The sequence below is a fragment of the Dermacentor albipictus genome, chromosome 6 (genome assembly GCF_038994185.2).
Source record: "Dermacentor albipictus isolate Rhodes 1998 colony chromosome 6, USDA_Dalb.pri_finalv2, whole genome shotgun sequence".
In the NCBI taxonomy this organism is placed as follows: domain Eukaryota; kingdom Metazoa; phylum Arthropoda; class Arachnida; order Ixodida; family Ixodidae; genus Dermacentor; species Dermacentor albipictus.
In genome coordinates this window covers 32,726,931-32,748,880 of record NC_091826.1, presented here as the reverse complement: position 1 = coordinate 32,748,880, position 21,950 = coordinate 32,726,931, and the positions used below count along the sequence as shown (strand labels likewise).

At 48.7% G+C, this 21,950-nt stretch overlaps 1 protein-coding gene across 1 annotated transcript in view; it reads left to right on the top strand.

The window, feature by feature from the left end:
• The window catches only part of LOC139060944 (uncharacterized), a 171,273-nt gene that overhangs the window by 101,495 nt on the left and 47,828 nt on the right, over nucleotides 1–21,950 (top strand). Inside the window, exon 2 of the mRNA XM_070540300.1 lies at nucleotides 3,376–3,434. The gene's annotated coding sequence lies outside the window, so the exon portion shown is untranslated. The remainder of the gene's footprint in view (nucleotides 1–3,375; nucleotides 3,435–21,950) is intronic.

The window sequence follows — 21,950 nt, the reverse complement described above, 5'->3', positions numbered from 1 at the left end:
GAATCGATAGAAATTCCAACGAACGTGAGGAAGAAGCATGGGTGATACTACTATGGAATAGAGTTGTAAAACGCCAATATCGCCAGGTGCATGGCGGGCGGCGTTGGCGATCGTTAATGGGGCGTGTGTGTGTGTTTGTGTGTTTGTGTGTGTGTGTGTGTGTGTGTGTGTGTGTATGCGTGCGTGCGTGCGTGCGTGCGTGCGTGTGTGTGTGTGTTCGTATCAATGAAGGCTCGCTGGCCGTCGCGCTTCGCCGCTCCCCACAAGGTCACTAACGCTCGGCCAGGCATGGGCGGGCTTCGGACACGGGAAGTCGGGGCGGGCAGTTTGGAAAGACTGAAATTGCGGTGAAAGACGCAGCCAAATTGCCAGACGCTGGGCGGACTATACTTACGTTTGTATGCTTTAAGAAAAAAAATCTTGGTAAAACTTTCGTGAAAAGCGACAAAAGGATGCTTGGTCACAACCGGACTGTCGCATGGCCTCTAGCGAGGTGATGGGTGCATTAATCCCTCGTATACGATTATACGCGACTTTCACGAAGCGGCATGTGCGTCTACATCAACGTAGCGACCATTCCGAGTGTGATTGTCGCGACGTGCTAGACACAGTGCACCACGTTCGAGCACAAAAGAATGAGCGAACGAACAAGCGAAGTAACGAACGAACGAACGAACCAACGAGCGAATTAACGAACGAACGAAGAACGAACTGACGGACGGATGGACGGAGGGTCGGGAGGTGCTGGAGGGCTAATTCTCTGTCTACAATCTGCAGCCGACCGCCAATTTGAAGACTTCTTACCGGACTCTAAATGCAGTTGCAGGAGAGTTTGTGCATCATATGCATTCTTGCAATACACGGGGCTTGAAACGCGGCTCTGAAAGTTGCATAAAGTTCTGAAAAAGAAAAACAGTTCTGAAAAGCCCTGTTTCAACCACCCCTCGTAATTCACAGTTCATGTACCGTTGATAACCCATTACCATGACCTTGGCGCTCTTTCGCCACGTGTGGCCCTTGCGCCAATAAACGCCAATGATCATCATCATCATCAAAAGTTCTTATGACAAACCATTTGTTCACGCCTAATCTCCACATTGTCAACTCTCGTAACTATATCTTACTGCCTTTCCCCTTGCCGCAACGCACTGTAGCAAGCTAAAGGAGTTCTTAAAGTTGACCTTAGGGTGACTTCTTTGTCATTCATTAAGCAAATATCCTTTGTCTCTTTCTACGTGAAGCTTGCTATTCGGCCCTCCACTCATTCTTAAGATGACAAATTGTTGGCAGATTTTCTTATGTGAACAAAATTCTTTTAGCACTTTTTGTTTCACAGGACTATCACTAACTGGAATGCGCTGCCTGCAGATGCGGTCTCATGTTAGACAGTAGATATCTCACTTTGTTAAAATAAGTTCAGGCAGTGTACATATTTCTTGCAGATATTTTGTGGATCGTTTTGCCTTCTTATACAGACTTTCCTGTATTGCCTATAGAACTTTCACCTGGTGACTAATAAAAAGTAAAGAAAGGTGGTCCTTAACAATTACTACCATAGACTTTGTAGTGGGCTGCTTTGCCGAAAGCTCATGAAACATTAGTAGTCTAGATCTAGCCGTAAGACTACAGGCAGCCTGTAGAGAGTTTGTAAACTGTACAGAAGGACTTCGTAGGTTGTTTAGACAATGCCAACAAAATACTCATCCCGAGACATGCATTGATCATCCACTGATCGTAACTTCATTTCTCCATATTACCCTTACTATCTGTCTTGTGCTCTCTGAGAACGTCTGCTTTGCACGAGTGGCTTTGACTCAATAACTCTGTGTGCGCGTCTCCATATCCTCTCTCTCTCCCTTCTCTCTCTTCCCCTTCGCCCTACCCCCAGCGTAGAGTAGCCAAACAGGCTATTGACTGATTAACATCCTTCTCGTCCTTATATATATATATATATATATATATATATATATATATATATATATATATATATATATATATATATATATATATATATATATATATATATATATACAGTGGACTCTCGTTAAACGGAACCTCAAGGGACCGGGAAATTATGTTCCGTTTATCAGGAGTTTCGTTTAGAGAGAGAAGGTTCAGGATTTCGCAATCCGTTCCTGACTGCTTGGTCCCGACGAGGCAGGCGTGCGCGCAATTGGCAGTCTCCGCTGAAGCGGATCTCAGATGCAAAATCTAGGTATTAAAGAGGACGGTACGGTCAGAACGGTCAACCTGTCCTTACTCAGCTTCCCCCCGGTGCATTTCTCTCATTTGAATGACAAGGATTTTGAGGGGAGTAAATTGAAGAACAGTGCTGTCTCATCTACACTGTAGATGTTCTTTGCGTCGTACGCCTCCAGAATTTTGGGGAGCCGTGTTGCTCGCCAGTCGGCGCGTGCCGTCGTGTCTGAAACGGCACGACACACTATGCCATTCCGATCTTTAATCTCGTCAGCCATCCTTCGCTGCACGAGAAACCTTCGATGCCGAGCTGCAAAACAAATTCTTCTGGAATGTTTCACGGCGGGCTCTGCGCAGCCAAACCACCAGGCACTTCTCCAGATCTTCGTGGTTGGCCACCCGCAGCCGTTTTCTTTGAGGGCCAAAGCGTGACGTCTCGAAAGCCTGCCGCAGCTTATCCTTGTCCTGAAATATCTTCGTGAGGCTGCTCTTGGGGACGGCGTGCTTCATCGCAAGCGCTGTTTTTGTGAAGCGACCACTCTCGAAGTCGTTGATTATCTCCATCTTACTTTCCAACGTAAGGGCATTGTGAGGTCGCTTCTGCGCTGCCATCAGGTGCTGACTTCGCGACGAAATGTCGCAGACGACACTAAACAGCGGATGTAAGGCTTAAGCCTAACGACCGCAAGCGCGCCGTGACAGAAAGCAAGCGATGCGGTTACAGTGTGCGAGAAAGAAGTGGGGGAGACAGTGATGCGTACCGCGATGGGGCTCTGCGTGAACGTCTAGTTGCGGTTTCGAGTCTATTTTCGGTTCCGTTTATACGGTGGTCTGAAAATTCGAGTTCCGATTAACGGGATTTTTTTTACATTGACTAAATACAATACCAACCAACTGCGAGGCGTTTGTTCCGTTTAAGCGTTGATTCCGTTTAACCGATTTCCGTTTATTGAGATTCTACTGTATCTTGTTTGCATGATGGACTGATGCCATTGAAGAACAGCGGGCTGCTGGAATAGCTCAATATGCAGTTTGGGGCCGTGCGAAGTTTGATGATGGTGATCCATAATTACCTCAAAAACTGGTACATGTCCACTATAGGAGATCTCCTAAGCAGACGTGTTTGTCGGCTTGTGCTGATGTTAACAATCTTTTTTCTTGTTTGAATCTTTGCAGGTGTACGATGGAGTCGCTAGGACGGTACCGCCGGCTCTACGGACCCGTTTCCTGAACAGGTGAGTCTTGCACGCTGACGGCTTCGCCTATGCGCGAGGTTGGTCTCGTTGGCTTTTCAAAGGCGCGAGGCATTACACAACAATAACATGACCAACGTAGATGTTCTTACTGTTAACTGTAGCGGCAATAGTTGCGTTCTGGTGCTGTTGCATGTATGGGAGTGCTGGCAAGCGGGGGCTTATGATTAATGTCTTTCTCGCAGAGCCGAAACATGATTGAAAGCGTGTTTGAAAACACATTTACGTTCAGCGGAATCAGGTTTAGACTGTACTTGAACAGCTTGTAAAATTGAAATATTGGAACTCAAGCTGGGATGTAAAGCTGTAGCATTCGTTTACAAGCGTACCGCCAGCGTGCGTGTTCTCGAAAAAAAAAATGAAAGGCAAGGTCTGCGTCACTGTATCTGCACTTTGAATCGCAGGTCTTCCGTGTCCTTTGGCTGCCGAGGTCAGGACCTCAACTTGCAATATTAGGTGTGAGCTAACACAAATACAAGAAGTGTTGCGGGAGAAACGACAACTGTAATGCAGACCTAAATTCGAGAAAGCTATTTCTGAAGCCACATGGCCATGTCTTAGGCCAAAGCCAGGCTTAAGATCTGCCTTGCTTTCTATATCCCAGCATTATTCACGGCGTCACAGCGCCCTGGGAGTTACTCTCATAGACGGTGGTGTGTCTTATATCAGTCCGAGTAGTGTTGTGGAAAACAATGTATAACACGTGGTCTCATTATGGACATTCAATGAGTCAAGGAGTTAGGGGGTCAGACATGGACTTTCGGGCTCATTTTGATCCTTTTTGTGCTCATTCAGGGTCATCCTTCGTTCTTTTGTGCCGGAACAACAGCGATAACAGTATTGACATGTAATCGCTGTCATTGCTTACGTAGCACGCACTATACAGAGGGGTATTCTTGGCAGCATCGACAGTTAGTTGCTATCATCGCTCATGTCCCAAGATGCCTCGGGGCCCACCCCAGCTGTTTTGTTGGTTTCTCTCAGTGAGCGACACTTTTCAATCACCGTGGCTCTACGGCAGTGGCTCAAAGGAAAGTCGGGCGACGCCGCGGTAGAGACTTCCAGGAGACGGACCGAAAATAAGCTGCTTTCTCCGAACTTTTTTCAAGAAATTTAAGCAAGAACGAAAGGAATAAAGGAAAAGGTCATTAGAGTAGGAGAAGTGCGAAAGCGTGATTCATTCGCTCGGGTCAAAGAACGGCGTGCGCGTGTGCCATATTGCTGCGAAGCCGCTCGTGAACCCGGAAAATAAAAAGAAACAGCACAAAGCAAAGGCTCACAATAAGAGAGTACAAACGACGCGGCGGCGTCTAGGGGTCGGCCGAGCAAGCTTTCGCGAGGTTTCGCGTGGAAACAGAGAAGAAAAAGAAGAAAGAAAGGTGGATCGGGGGTCCCGTGGTGGATGCCATGAAAAAGAGCGTCTGCCACATCTTCTTCGTGTCTGTTGTGGCTTTCTCTTCGGTGACCCTTTCTGCGGGCCGCTGTAGGAGCGTATAGAGTCATTAGCTAAAGACCCGCGAAAGAAGGCGAGACGATAGCAGCGCCACCTTGGAAGAAAGAAAGAAAGAAAGAAAGAAAGAAAGAAAGAAAGAAAGAAAGAAAGAAAGAAAGAAAGAAAGAAGACAAGAGAACACCAAGAAACGAGAGCGGGGACGAGACGAGAGTGAAAGCACGGCGGTAACGGCGGTTACAACTTTCTGCGCGTCGTTTTGTGGCCGACCGCTCTGTCGGACCGGAATTCGAGAAAAACCTGGTCGGACGTCCCGCAGCGTCGGGGGGGGGGGAGGTAGGGGGTAGCGGGGGCGATGTGTCAGGTCACCGGGGCGACCCCGTGCCGAAAGCGCCTTCTCGAAACGAGTCGGGTACGGAAACGTGTCAAACCGTCCCTGGAAGGAAGTGTAGACGCACGCTGGAGCACCGCGTACAGATGTGTGGTCAAGCTCCTTCCATACTAGCGTCACTCTCCTCTTGCGGGTGTTAAGTGAACCCCATAGAAAACCACGCGCTAATCAGTGGCGTCCTACCTCCAGTGGAGCGCACCCTTCTTGGCCGCGCTTGTCCTCATATGCCGGGTGTTGTGACAGGCTCGACGCTGTCGCATGGTGTCAACATTTGGTGTCAACACTTTAACTCTTGACACTCTTTTCCTCGTGTGCACGGGGGCGCTGCATGTTGCGGAAGAACTGTTGCAGACGCTCATCATTGAAGAAAACTAGGCGTGTAGCGTGAGGAAGACGTACACAAGGAAGGCAACGCGACGAAAGCTGTACTTGGGCGAAATACGGAAAAGCCGGGTGGGAACACGGAACATAGTATTTAATAGGCTTGTCTTGTTCACCTTAATTTATGTGATTCTCGAGTATGAACCGACTAGACAGGGATCAAGTACGGCAGTGTCACAGTTGACATGCTATTTTTTACACCTGACGCTCATGAACTCGATAGTGTAAGACACGGCACTCGATGTTTGGTTCTGAATTTGACTTCCCAATGAACGTGATCGTACAATATGGCACTCGAGGGCTAGGTACTTAGTTTTGCGCCCGACTGCTGATGAACTTGATAGTACATCATGATATTGTATGCTTAGGAACTGAATTTTATTCCTGACAGTCCGTGAACCTGTTGTACAACATTGCCATGACTGAGATGTTCAGTTTTGCTCCTCGGTGTGGATAAATTTTATTGCACAACATGACACCTGATGTTCAGTTGCTTAATTGTACACGTCTGCCAAGGAAATTGTTGCGCAACGTGGAAATCTACATTGAGATGCATTGTTTTTCATCTAACTGCCCATGGATATGATTGTGCAACATGGCACCGGATGGTCAAGTGCTTGGTTTTGTACCTGACTGCTGATGAACTTGATTGCACATCATGGCAATAAGTGTTCAGATACTTAGTTTTTCATCGAATTGCTAATGAAGTCGATAGTGCATGACATCTGACACTGTGATTGTTAGATATGCACCTGACTGCTGATGAACTTGCTAGTACATCATGACATCCTATGTTGAGATGTGGAGTTTTACTCTTCACTGCCCGTGAAACTGTTGTACGATATTACACATGACTCAGATGTTCAATTTTGCCCCTCAGTGTGGGTAAACTTAATTGCATAACATGGCGCCTGATGTTCAGATGCCTAATTTGCAAATGCCTACCCAGGAAATTGTGGTATAAACTTTTTTAAACAGGGTTGAAGTACCTCAAACAGGCTGGCCAACGTTTCGATAGGTGGACCTATCTTCGTCAAAGGCGGCCTCGTCATCCTCGGCGTGTTAGTTTTAAAGGGTTAGTGCAGTGACGTCACGTGCGGGTGTTGTCGCTGGCGGCTGGTTTTAAAGAGAGAGATTACAAGAGGGAACAGGCGCTGTCGTCCGACGTCTGTGAGCCTCATTCTCAAGACGAAGGGACAAGAGCGTGAGAGTGGGCACGCGGGGAGGAAAGAAAAGAAATAGAAGCAGAAAAAAGGGGAAAAGAAGGAAAAAAAAAGGAGGGGGTGCCAGGGCCGTACCAAGACACAACAAAGGGGGGGGGGTGAAAGAAAAAGAAAGAGAAAAATGAAATCTTTAAGAAATACGGGGGCTTGGGAGCGTGTTGGGGATGCGAAAGATTAGGAGGTAATCCGGGGGAGTCGTTGGCGGCATGTTCTAATGCCTCAAAAACATGCCGCCAACGACTCCCCCGGATTACCTCCTAATCTTTCGCATCCCCAACACGCTCCCAAGCCCCCGTATTTCTTAAAGATTTCATTTTTCTCTTTCTTTTTCTTTCACCCCCCCCCCTTTGTTGTGTCTTGGTACGGCCCTGGCACCCCCTCCTTTTTTTTCCTTCTTTTCCCCTTTTTTCTGCTTCTATTTCTTTTCTTTCCTCCCCGCGTGCCCACTCTCACGCTCTTGTCCCTTCGTCTTGAGAATGAGGCTCACAGACGTCGGACGACAGCGCCTGTTCCCTCTTGTAATCTCTCTCTTTAAAACCAGCCGCCAGCGACAACACCCGCACGTGACGTCACTGCACTAACCCTTTAAAACTAACACGCCGAGGATGACGAGGCCGCCTTTGACGAAGATAGGTCCACCTATCGAAACGTTGGCCAGCCTGTCTGAGGTACTTCAACCCTGTTTAAAAAAGTTTATACCACAGTGTGCCATTCCATCTGCCAGCCCCTTTCTTGTTTTTGGACTACCCAGGAAATTGTAGAGCAACATGGAAAGGTATGTTGGTGTGCGTAGTTTCTCATCTAACTGCCCATGAACATGATTGTACAACGTGACACCACATGTTCAAGTGCTTGGTTTTGCACCTGTTTCTGATGAACTTGATTGCACATCATGAGAATACGTGCTCAGAAGCTTAGTTTTGCATCTAACTGCTAATGAGATCGATAGTACAACAGACATTCCACATTGAGACGCTTAGTTTTGCACCCGACTTCCCGTGAACTCCGTTGTGCGATGATTACCGATGCTCGCTCTTACACGCCACTGCGGAGAGACCGTACTGTAGAAAATGGAACCCAATGTTGAGATTATTACTTGTGCACACTACCGTTGATAAAATTCACAATATACAACGCGGCGCCTGATGCTGAGATGCTTAATTTTGCACGAACGCCCATGAACGTGATTGTACGACATGGCACCACATGTTCAAGTGCTTGGTTTTGCACCGGACTGCTGATCAACTTGATTTAACATCATGACAATACGTGCTCAGATGCTTAATTTTGCATCTAACAGCTAATGTAATCGATAGTACAACAGACATTGTACATTGAGATGCTTATTTTTGCACCTGACTTCCCGTGAACTCGTTGTACTGCTCGATTGTACGACGATTACCGATACTCGCTTTTACACGTCACTGCGGATTAAGTTTACTGTAGGAAATGGAACCCAATGATGAGATTATTACTTGTGCATACTACCGTTGATCAACTTGACAATATACAACGTGGCGCCTGATGCTGACATGCTTAGTTTTCCACGAACGCCCATGAACGTGATTATAAGACACGACACCCGTTACTGGGGCGCTTAGTTTCGCATCTGTACGTGAACGTGATTGTAGAACATATAGTACTCGATGCTCAGGCGCTCAGTTTTGCACCTGGCTGCCCATGAACAGGATTGTACGGCGAGCATAAATTCAAAAGCGAACATTTCTGAAACTACTCCAGTGCATCGTTCGCATCTGTACGTGAACATGATTGTAGAACACATAGTACTCGATGCTCAGGCGCTGTTTTGCACGTGGCTGCCCATGAACAGGTTTGTACAGCGGGCATAAATTCAAACGCGAACATTTCTGAAACTACTCCAGTGCATGGTTTCGCTGCCAGGTTTACCTATTCTTGTAACAGAGGTTGAGTTTAATATTCGAATACGTGCACTTGGGACTGCATCCACGCTTAGAAGCCTTCTTCTAAAGCAGGCTTGTCGTGCGAGCCTAGTGCGACAGCTAACGCATTACCACCTTGTTTGTCTCGTAAGTACTCTCAGAATGGCTTATTGGGTTCTCTCCCGTAATGGCATGTTCGGCGTGGACGCCCGGCAAGTGTTTACCGCTTGCCGCTGATTAACTCTGGAACTTGGATAATCACTCTTCACGGCCTTGTCGGGCGATCACAGTCTGATGACTGACCTTGGTGTCTCGTGGCCTTGGCGCCCATCTCCTGCTCAAAACAAGAAAAAAAGAAAAGAATTGCAAAGACTCTCACTTTCAACCGCCCTGCTCCTCTGCGGGTTATTCTCTCTCTAGTGGTTCATTTCATCTCACAAAGAGAGCTCGTTCTCTCGCGGTGTCCACACTTGGGGCAACGCGTTGGCCGCCTTCCATCATTTCCTGCGGCGCCGCCGGTCAGCCGAAAAAAAGAAGGTGGGGAGGGGTAGAGGAGTATGGGGGGAGGGGAGGGTTGGAACGGGGTGTCATCTTTCATTATTACCGCGCACGCGAGAGCGAAGGGGGGAAAGAAGGTCTTTGCCCATTTTACACGCTCCGTAGCTGCTGCCTGCTGTGCCCCAACCTCTGTGCCAGGGCTTTGTCGCGTGCCGCTGGCCGCCTATGATTAGCGCTTCTTTGTTTGCCAACGCAAGAAAGAGAGAGAGAGGGAGGGGAGAGGCGCGACGATACGTCGGCGCGCGTCGTATCCTCCGTGGTTGCGCAACGGCTGTTAACTACGAGACGTTCGTGCCCGCTCGCCGTTTGACGCGTTTGTTTCGCCGTCGCCCGTGAACGACGCGTGAGCGGCGACGCGACGCATTTTGTCGGTGTGTGTGTACGTGCCTGTATGTGTGCTTTGGTAGCGTGCGCAGCTGCGTTTGCGCGTGCGTGTGTCTATGTTTGTCTCTGTAGCAGGGAGGTTACGATCTGTAGTGCGTCTAGATTGTCGGAATGTGTTTGTTCGTTGGCGCGGAACTGTGGATAGAAGGGGGGCGGAGTTGCATGCTTCCTTTTATAGCGTCCATCGTTCGTATTTCGCTTTGGATGGTCTTATTATCGCCAGCGTGCGAGGAAGGGTTGCGCACACCTCGGCTTCGGATTACGAAAGACTCGAGGCTATTTGCTGCCTCGTCGGTGATTGATGGACGTAGGAAGCGGAAGGATAATTACGGATAAGCGGTGTGAACGACAGCTCGTGTTGTTTCCTGCTCATATTGTAGGACGCATTGAAGCTCGCTATCCCAAGGGCACTCGACTAACGAGCTTAAAATGTGCGCAATGCGACAGCGAAGCGCTGGTTGTATTGTTGATACAACAATCTGCTAAGTGTACCGCACAGTGGCAGTAGGCAACTAAAAGGGAGCACGTGATGAAACACACAGATGTGAAGGCTCAAACTACCAGCACTTGCGGTCGTATCAAAAGCGTGTCGAATCACCATAGTCACGTGGGTAGATTCGGAACTGCATGGATAGATGGATTGATGGATGGCTGCCATGAGCGTCCCCTTTGGAACGGAGCGATGAGTTGCAAGCTATAGTTCCTATATTGCCTAGTGTCCTGCGTGTGTTAAAAAAAGAAAAAAAAGAAAGAAACACGAAGAATTCTCATCACCAAACTTTTTTAGCCCTTATTGGGAACCTTACTTTTGTATGCCTCCGTTGTTTGTCATTTTCCTGCTTTTATTCCACCAATCGTCGAATCGCCTCTTACTAATCTCTATTGCGGACATATTTACTTTCCCCCGGCTCAGGAGGCCAGAGTTGCCTAAATTAAATCGACCGCAGGGTAGATATTTTCACATGCCAATAAAATATGTTCCATCATGTGGCTAGCTTTACCGCAGCAAGCACATGCTTCTTTTTCCTTCTTGTATCTCGTTTCATAAGTGCGTGTTCTAAGGCATCCTGATCTCGCTTCGAAAAGTAATGAGCTTCCCTTTGAGTTATCCCAAATTGTTTCTTTCCTGATTTCGTTTTTTTCCTCTTAAGTAGTTACTCATGGCACGTTTCTTTTCCATGTCCGCCACCCATGAGATTATTTTAGCCTTGACTTTCCGCTTCACATTCTTTGTTGCCGTGTTGCTCACCATACAGGTCGCATACTTGCTGGTAAGCTTGCTAGTTCTTTTCCTCCACCATGAATCAATGTTTTTCCTGTACAAATACCTGAACACTCTCCCGGCTACTTTCTGCCACCTTCCTCAGTCGTACTTCGTAATTAAATTTTACTGTGAGCTTCTCTCGCTTCAAAATTTGTCCAGGCCATTTCACCGTGCACCGCTATATCTGTAGTCTTCCCATGAGCGCCGAATGTGGGGCGTCCCACTGAAAGAGCTTTGTGTACGCAATCTAGCGAAGCACACTGATGGGACACACGAGGTGTGTCGTTACTGAATGTTGGAGAGAGCCTTGCGGCGGATGTACACCGCAGCTACATCGCTCGCGGCTGACATTTGGACTGCTCTGTTGCAGGAAGGGGATATCCTACAGGCTTCATGCCCTCCAAAGCATCTCGTTACAACGGTCTGACAGCGGGCCCAGTGCTTTATGATAGCCCACAAGTCTCCGACTAGTCTACCACTCATCCCCAGAATCCCGGCCAGGGCGGCCGCATTTCGATGGGGGCGAAATGCGAAAACACCCGTGTACGTAGATTTAGATGCACGTTAAAGAACCCCAGGTGGTCGAAATTTCCGGTGTCCTCCACTACGGCGTGCCTCATAATCAGAAAGTGGTTTTGGCACGTAGAACCCCATAATTTAATTTTTTAACTACTCGCCCCAGCCTTTGATAACGCACACTCAATGCCACTGCGTGTAAGCTTAGGAGCAAACTGACGCGTCACTACAGCGGAATGTCTGGTGACGCTGGTTCAGGTTTACTATACCTCGCTTCAGTTTATCGACGGCCGTTCCCGGTCCTCCAATTACCGTTCACAACGCGGCCACCGCGGAGCAGGGACTCAAACCCGATCCTTCGAGTAGAAAGAATTTCAGGGACCAGTGCGGAGTGTCGTGGCCATTCTGGCTGTGACGATAATACGCCCGGCGGTTGCTGCTATCCTTGCGAACGTAGTGCGACGACATCGAGCAAAAAAATTATCGTCGCGCAGCGGTGTCTACTGCCAACTTACTCGGCTAGCACGTAGCGAATGCGCGCGATCCGCGCTGCCCACGTGCTTGGCGCGCAAGCCGTATGGAGACCTGCTCCAGGTGATGACGTCACGCATACTGCTGCCTACCGCTGCCTATACCGCCAACCAGCTGGTCCCGGCAGGTGCGTGAGTTTATTGGTACTGAGACTTTTATTGCCGTATAGGGGCCAAGAAAAAAAGAATGCTTAGAAGCAGATTACTGCGGCTGCGAATGAAGCGGCTGGACGAGAAATAGCGCAAGCGCTTAGCTATATACCTGGTTTGTCCGGTTAATCTTTAATGTATATGGCGGTGAATATCTAGCCGTATTCTGGCGTCGCGTGGGCGCTTTCGCCGAGTGGAGGGGGAGGGGGGCGCGAGTTGCGTCTCCACGATCGTGAGCCGGAAGTGCCATCCGCGGGACCCCGGCGGCAAGCGGAAAGGAAGAAAGGACGACACAACGAGCGCTCTTTTCCCCGTCGACACACACACTGCATGAAGAGACGCGCCGTGACGTAACTTCGTGGCGCTCGCTCGAGTGCGCGCGCTTCTCTCGCGACCTCCATAATCGACGGCGTAAAGAAATAGGAGCAGCGGTGGTCGCTGTGGCATCTCCCATCGGCCGCGATATATATATATATATATATATATATATATATATATATATATATATATATATATATATATATATATATATACCACGTCGCCAAATGATGGGCGATTGCTATCGAGTCCCGTACATGTGTTGGGTCGGCATGCTTTTTAAGGCGTAAGCCTTTAGTGGCTCGTGAGTGTCCGTTGTTAGGAATGGCCGTACGGGTTGGCAACGTGCCAGCTTTCAGCCCGCTGCACGTGTTCCAAGCCCCCCAGACGAGGCGCCTTCCGAGAACTGCGGATGACCGACAGCCACGTGGCGCGCGGTCAGCTCTGGAATGTGGTACGCCGCCGCGCCACCCGGGACGGAGAGCACAGTTCTACGAGGCCCTCGGTCGACGACACCGCGGGCTATGCTGTACCGAGAGTTCTACAAAGCCCTCTGACGTCGACTCCGGAGCCTTTGTGTGTGGGCCAAACGGCGGGGCGCTGGCAAGTTTACAATGATTAGACGAACATTCCCGACCACTCGTGCTCCGTCCACGCCGAACGATGACGTCAAGCGGAGGCTTATAAGCAGCGTTTGCCGGCTGCTAGAGTGTGCTCGTGTCGGGCTCGTCGTTGGGAGCTGAGTGCTTGTTGATATGCTCAAAATGTAGTAGTGAGCTGTGTGCTCGAATGCTGTTTGCTAAATGTTAATCTTGCGGACTCCATATGGGAGTCGCGCTAGACTGCCGATGTATGTCTTGTCTTAAAATATGTTAATATGTAAATAAATCCTGTTCACCGAATTTATCTCTACGACCTTCGACTCCTTCAAATGGTGGCAGCGGCGAGGTAGTCCGACGACTCCTACATCTGCTTGACAGCCGTAGGATCGTCCGACGAATCTAATACCGTGCACAGTCCGTGGTGGACGCAGGAAAGCGGTGATCAATCGCGTGATTCACGGCGTTGTCTGTTCGCAGAACAGTTGAGAGAACAGCAACAGAGGCAGTCATAGATAGGCTTTCGCCTATCGCAGTTTAGCTCAGCAAAGTGCCCATAGATTTTGGATGCGCCGCTGTCGGAAATGAGTGCTGGAGGCACAGTTAGATTGGTGCGTCGCGATGAATGGCTCCGTTTCGTGCCTTTGAAGGCGTAATAAAGGGATGATTACGAAGTCAAACTGCCCTAGTGAATTACACTTCTGCGATAGCGATATGTTCAGACTTTCATCGAGCGAAGGCTTGCATATGAGCCAGAAATGACTCGAAAACGAAACGAGAGTTGCGACGTACACCTACCTCCCTGAAATTCTCGCACCAGTTCGTCAAGACGTCACGGGTTTTGAAAGCGTTTACCCGGGTCCATTTGATTGCTTATTGGTAAGTAACGACTAGACTGCATTCGAATAAGCGCCCTATAAGACTCAACCTATACAACAAGCTTCGTGAACTTCGCTCGCGCCACAAATGCTCGAATGCTCTGCAGATACTCTGAAATGAATGACGTCACAATGACGGAGCGCACCAGTGAAGCATCGGCGCGAAATTAAATAAAACGGAAGCTTGGCCTTTGTTTTATCCGGTTACGATTAACGCTGTATTGCCACACGAAAGTAAATAGTTTTAAAATGTGCGCGCGTAACCTGTATCAAGTGATTCAATATGTCGTCCGTAGAGTGTCCCTTTACCCCTATTAATAGTCTTTACAAGCCACTACTTGCGAAATGCATTTAGAAGTACAGTAACACGGAGGATGGGGGGGGGGGGTGGTTCCCCTGTGCTTTCCCCCAGGACGTTCCCTTTTCACCGTCACGCCCCACTCGATTTTCCCCAATTTCCCCAGGACTTTTCCCTTTGCCCAGTGCAGAGTGGCAGGCTAGAGCTAAATCAGTGGCTTGGCCGACCTCTCTGCCTTTCATGAATGACTCTCTCTCTCTTCTCTCTCTCCCTCTCTGTCTTGAGCACACCGCACCGACGAATGCCACATCTGTAAGAAATACGAAGGCGAACGAGCGAGCCGAGCCGCTGAGACTGAAGAACCGTCGTTACGCGGATTTCTTATTTACGCGTGAAAAAAAAAAAAAAACTTCCACCGGCGTCGTGGGCGAGCATACCTGGTGCGGCAGCGGCGTTTACGGCGGCTGTTTGTGGACAGTAAGGCGCGACACCCCTGCAAGCTCGATTTCACCTCCTATCGAGGTCTCACGATCGGTCCTCCGGGGACGGTGGCTACGTACGTATGCACAGCGTCGTGCAATGCGTCGGCGGCGGCGCCGCGGCCAGGGCGTTGGCGTGACAAGGCTGCCTGCCGCGGCCGCCATACCGCAGCGACCGGCGGCTGCTGCCGTGACGGTCGTGCACATGCATACCTTTGTTCGGCGCAGTTGCTGTTATATACCTTTATTCGGCATAGTTGCTGTTACATGCCTTTATTCGGCACAGTTGGTGTTACATGCCCAGTTGCTGTTACATGCCTTTATTCGGCATAGTTGCTGTTACATACCTTTATTCGGCACAGTTGCTGTTACATTCCTTTATTCGGCGTAGTTGCTGTTACATGCCTTTATTCGGCACAGTTGGTGTTACATGCCCAGTTGCTGTTACATGCCTTTATTCGGCATAGTTGCTGTTACATACCTTTATTCGGCACAGTTGCTGTTACATACCTTTATTCGGCATAGTTGCTATTACTTGCCTTTATTGCGCACAGTTGCTGTTACATACCTTTATTCGGCCCAGTTGCTGTTACATTCCTTTATTCGGCGTAGTTGCTGTTACATGCCTTTATTCGGCACAGTTGGTGTTACATGCCCAGTTGCTGTTACATGCCTTTATTCGGCATAGTTGCTGTTACATACCTTTATTCGGCACAGTTGCTGTTACATTCCTTTATTCGGCGTAGTTGCTGTTACATGCCTTTATTCGGCACAGTTGGTGTTACATGCCCAGTTGCTGTTACATGCCTTTATTCGGCATAGTTGCTGTTACATACCTTTATTCGGCACAGTTGCTGTTACATTCCTTTATTCGGCGTAGTTGCTGTTACATGCCTTTATTCGGCACAGTTGGTGTTACATGCCCAGTTGCTGTTACATGCCTTTATTCGGCATAGTTGCTGTTACATACCTTTATTCGGCACAGTTGCTGTTACATACCTTTATTCGGCATAGTTGCTATTACTTGCCTTTATTGGGCACAGTTGCTGTTACATACCTTTATTCGGCCCAGTTGCTGTTACATTCCTTTATTCGGCGTAGTTGCTGTTACATGCCTTTATTCGGCACAGTTGGTGTTACATGCCCAGTTGCTGTTACATGCCTTTATTCGGCATAGTTGCTGTTACATACCTTTATTCGGCACAGTTGCTGTTACATTCCTTTATTCGGCGTAGTTGCTGTTACATGCCTTTATTCGGCACAGTTGGTGTTACATGCCCAGTTGCTGTTACATGCCTTTATTCGGCATAGTTGCTGTTACATACCTTTATTCGGCACAGTTGCTGTTACATTCCTTTATTCGGCGTAGTTGCTGTTACATGCCTTTATTCGGCACAGTTGGTGTTACATGCCCAGTTGCTGTTACATGCCTTTATTCGGCATAGTTGCTGTTACATACCTTTATTCGGCACAGTTGCTGTTACATACCTTTATTCGGCATAGTTGCTATTACTTGCCTTTATTGGGCACAGTTGCTGTTACATACCTTTATTCGGCACAGTTGTTGTTACATGCCTTTATTCGACACAGTTACTGTTACATGCCTTTATTCGGCACAGTTGCTGTCGTCGTTGTCGCGAACGTTGTGTACCTCTTTCGGTGGGGGCTCGAGAAACGAAGGGCAATACCCTTGTCGATTATATTGATACTCTTTTCTGCGGACTCCGTAGGGTTGCAAAAGCACGGGGATTGAAGGGGGGAGGGAGGGGGGTGGCCACGTGGAGCGGAATTTTGCACGACAGATTAGGCTGCGCTAGAACGCTATCCCCGTTTGAAATTACCGTAGCCTCGAGTGTAGATTCGTCGTCGTCGTTAATTCCCTTGAGAGTCACTGGACTGAGGTTAAATTATTTAAATCAGTTCGGATGTAGGTTGCGTGTGTCGTGGTGTGCTTTGCGTATCTCGTGTGAAAATTGTCACACGCGCTCTCTGCTTACTTATCCTCTCGTTTCTCATTATTCCTGTCTGGAGTAGCGTGCCGCGCACGCCGACTGGTAAAAGCACCCAGGGTATTAATTAAAGAGGTTCTCTTTCTCGTCGTTATCAGCTTACGTGCGTCTGCAGGACGGAACACATCTCTTCAAGGCTGCCCCAGGTCCTGAAATTAGAAACGTAGCAGCAAAATATCGCGCTACTGCCAAGTGCTGACTAACCTAATGTACAGGTGTCAAAGTAGCCGAGTGGTCAGCCAGATATGGCTGCGCGGTATTGAGATCTCGCTGAATTTACATTAGCTTTCGCAATTCGAAATCATCATGAGCCATGCATCATGAGCCATGTATGCGGGGCCGCCGCAGGGTGAAAGGTTCTCCAACCGACACATACGGTATATGCGGTTGTTTGTTGCGCCCGCAGTTTGCCGTGCTCAGTGGGTTCGACGGCACTTACCATGCCATGGGCTCATTGTCCAAGACTTTGGACTTGGGATTAGGACCCAGGACCTACGATTGGCCCCCAAAGAATTAAAGCCGTGGGTCGGGTCGGGGGGGGCGCCTGTGTTTCCCACCCACTCCGAGCAGAGATCGTTGCTGTGGCGCGCAAGAAACCTCAGAATTCGATTTAGCTCACATGTGCCTATGTTTAGTAAATAGAGTTACTCAAGAAATTTTGAAGGGGCGGACGGCCTCCTCCGTGTCCCAGTCATTGCTACGGATCACTCGAAGAATGTCGTTTCCGCGCTTTTCTTTCCTTTGTTTCCGCATGTATGCGACTGTGCGAGTGGGTTTCGTGCGGCGGAACACCAGCTACTATGATATCCCAGCATTGCATCGCCTCTGCAAACTCTCGGCAGCAACCGTTTGTTCGGCGGTCGGTCTAATTTGGACCTAGCCGATCGGCAAGATAAATCACCCTTTGACACGTTTGTTGCGCAGAAAGCGGCCGTGAGTTCTATCTTAGAAGACATTCCTTCTTTCTTTCTCTTTCTTTCTTTCTTTCTTTTCTTTGATTCAGACACTTCCTATTGTATTGTAGTTTTGTACCGATGGCTTTGTTCGGCCGCTCAGGTATAGGAATAGCCTTGGCGCGGTGGCGTGGGAAGCGAAAACGCGTGTGTGCTTCCGAAGCGCTTGCGCGCGGGGCGTTCACAATTGAAAAGCGCCCTTCCTTCTATAAATAAGGACCATTGCCGCGAAGCATGTACTACACTATTGTGAGTGAATGGAGCGCTTCGAAACGACCCGTCTGTGGTACGAGCAGGGCCCGACGTGCTCTGTGCTGGGAGTTGAAGGGCACATTGGCGACCTGCTGCGCCGCTGATCGTTGGCTGTGCCGTTCTGGTGCCGATCACGAAGTCCCGGGTTCGACTTCCGCGACGATCATACCTTCCGGCACTGGCGGAATGCAGACGCTCTCGCGTAATTTATAGGTTCGTGCAGATGCAGGTTTAAGAACCCCCAGGTGGTGAGAAGTTAGCCCTGAGCCCTCCGCCGCATGGTTTTCCCATAGCCATCTTCGTTGTCTTGGGACCTTAAAGGGACACTTAAGTGAGAAATGATTTCTTCTACATCACTCAATTACCGTTCTACAACACCAAAAACACCACTCTTACAACGATAAGACGTTTGGTAAGCCAGAAAAAGCGCAAGAACGAAACATTTGTGGCGACGTTTACTTAGGTTCCCGCACCTGGGGGCTGTGACGTCTTGAATTCTTATGGCATCTTCTAGGGCCCACTAATTATATATAGTGGTACAGATTGACTACACTGCGTTCTAAAGGAACGAAATATTAAACATGGCAAGTTTCGAAAACCTTTATTCATCCAACGCGGCCCAAATGCGAAAACACACTTTGGAATCCCTGACGTCACGCTGACGCACCGCAGCTGGGGTTTCAGTGCGAAATTCAAATACTGATACTTGGACCTTCATTTTCTCGTCTAATAATCAAACTATTCTTTTGAAATGACTGCCTGCAGTGTTCTCAAACAATGCTTCATTAGTCTAAACTGATTTATTGTTTCGCTTTAGTGTCCCTTTAAACCACGTCAGGTCATCGAATGACGGATTGCGATTCCGTATCACTACAGTTTCCCCAACAAGAGCAGCCCCTGCTTTAGGGCAGCGGCTCAAGTGAAAAAAAATAACTCGAATGAAAGCTACCGTCAATGAGTGTGGAAAAGATTGCTTTAGTTTGGGGATTCGGTTACTCATGGCCTTCAGTAGTAGTGCACACAACAAGGGAAAAACAGCGATTAAGACACAGTGTTCGTGTCTATAGTCGGTGGCAACCTAAAAATGCTGTACAAGTTCCAGCCACAAGAAGGCAGTGCAACCTGCACTTCCAGTGTGAAAGAAAGCCGAGACAGCTGGAGTCAAGTCCCAGCTTAGTGACTTTGCTCTGCTAATGTAAATGTCAAGTTAATTGGAGAGTGAAAGCTCGTTGTCTCAAGCTAAAATGTTGCCTTTGGCTGAACACTGACGTCAGAACAAATAAAAGTTGTCAAGGCGTTCAGGTTTCATCCAAAAATCAGTGATACAAACTGGATCTGTACGGAGAAAATGGCCGTTCTAAACACGCAAAATCGCGTGACGTCGCGAAAGTCAGCGAATCTAATTGGCGGGCACATCTATGCGATTTGTGTTTGTGGTGGGATAGCGTGCATTTAAATTTAGCGTTTTATTCTTAGGTTGTCACCGACCAGAGTGGTTTTTTTGTTCCAATCCTTGTGTGCGTTATTTCTCAAAAGCTACGAGCAGAAAGCTGGGGAACATGCAACGAGCGACCAGGAAAATGATATACGTAACGTTGGGAGGGTTCTGTTAACTGAATAGTCAGAACAGCGGCTTAATTACTTCATTAATCTCTTGCGCATCTGCATATTGGACAACGTGTATTTCTTAGCTTATTTTGCCATAAGATAATCACCCGCCACCTACATTTCCCTGTATTTCCCACTTCTCCTTTCCCCAGTGAGGAGTAGCAGGCTAGAGACACGCTCTCCAGGCCGACCTCTCCTACTTTCTCTTCATTAAAATCTCCTCCTCCTCTTAATTACGCTGCTGCCATATTGGGGATGAGGATCATGATGACGCAGCTACGGATACTCAGGCCGTAAGGGAGGGGGGGAGGCAGAAGGAAAAAAAAAAGGAAACGGCGTCGTCTTTGCGACATCGGCGTTGTTTCGCTGACGGAAAGTTCGGCGTGTCTGTAACTTCTTTGCCGTTTACGGGTTACCGGGCTACCGGAGCCGTAGGTGCGACAGCAGCAACGCTGGTAGCGACATCTTATGCCTCTTTGTCGAACTACAGTGCGTTTGGTACATTTATTGTGTCGTGTGAATGTTCTCGTCCCAGGGCAATCATGAAAGGACTGCATGTTAAAGATGACACTACCAACGCTTTACTCCAGCAATTCAGCAGAATATGGCAGATGACATCAGTATAAGCTTTCCGTGCTTTGCAGTTAAACTGCGTCGCAAGACCTTTCTGTCAGCGTCGTTGGTGCAATATATCTCTCCGGTTACTCGGGACGACACAAATAATAATACCTTTACGGACAAGGTAAAACTCTCATAACAGCGAACTCTAACCCTGCCACATTTCCGTGTCAACCGTGCGGTAATACGGTAATCCTCTGCCCGGTGCTTGCTTACTTTTCTTCGCCGGACGGTAAAATACATTTTTTGCACTGCCAGTATATCTGCCTTGGCCTAAGGTAATGCAGCGAGCCTTACGACCCTCTTAACATTCGCACGAGAACGCCTCCTGGACGACGGGCGTCTCGTAAACGTCGTGCGTAATCCTCCGTGCTCGTTGATTGCCGTTGCGCCGGCTGCCAAACTGCTTCGCGCGCTGTTCGCGCCGGAAAGCAAGTTGCACGGCGTTTCTTCCTCCGTGGTGGCTCCCATTTGCTGCGCGGACACGCGGGGTTCCGTGGGTGTGTACCGTGCACGCATGCATGCTTGCTGCTGCTGCTGCATGCGCCGGCTTCGGGCAGCCGGTATATGGGCAGGCGAAGGCGCCCAGCTGTTTTCTCTCGGCCGGCGGCGCACGTAACCTACATACACGCGCACGCGCGACCATCGGGCGAAGCAGCCCCCCGGCCGCCTTGCGATTGGAAAAGCCCACGCAACCGCAGTGGCCTGTACCCCCCCTGCTGGGTCTGCTCCAAGGGGTCCGCCAGTCGAGAACACCTGTGCTTCGGCGGAGTTTCTTGCTGTTTCGTTTCGAGAAGCTTCCTTCCTTCCTTCCTTCCTTCCTTCCTTCCTTCCTTTCTTTCTTTCTTTCTTTCTTTCTTTCTTTCTTTCTTTCTTTCTTTCTTTCTTTCTTTCTTTCTTTCTTTCTTTCTTTCTTTCTTTCTTTCTTTCTTTCTAACCCCCGTCCCACTATGCAACTGCGTGCAATGCAGCGAATTTTCTTCTGAGGGAATCACGTATAGGGCCCGTATTCGCATGAAAAGTGATTACGATAGGAGGAGGAGGAGAGAAAGGAAAGGAAAGACAGGGAGGTTAGCCAGTGTAAGTACCGGCTGGCTACCCTGTGCTGGGGAAAGGGGTAAAGGGAATAAAAGGAGAAAGAAGAAGAAGAAGAGGAAAAAAATGGAAACCAGAAAATTCACACAGTTTCGCGAAACTACGCGCTACAACATTCATAGGCGGTCGCACAATTCGCATGTCCTTAAAACTTCAGCAATTTCCGTAAGAGCAAATGCCAGCCAATCGTGATGCTGGAAATGATACCAGTGAAGGCGACCGAAGACTGTGTGCATTACGCTGGAGCATCGGTAGCCGGTTGCGTCTTCCAGCAGAAGGAGATGACACAGGTCGCCCGTTGTAGCCTGGCACACCTTCCGTGACCAAGCTTCCTCCACACATGCCGGCGTCGCGCCAAGACCGATAAGAAGCGGCCTGTGGAATGAGCGTTTCTTCTGTATCTCGCTTTTCTAGCCTTTAACTCCTTCTCTAGTTTCTTCGTCATTCTACGAATGTCGTACCTGAGCGCTAATTAACACGAAGTGCCCTTAGGAAGTGCCCTGTGTATGTGCGAAGCGTTTTAGCGCGAACTCCCTTCAGCGCATCGACAATTCAAATTGAATTCAATTCAAAATCAGTTTATTCAAACGACTAATAAGAAGTACATGTGAATCATCTGGGCCCTTTGCCTTCTCGACTAGAC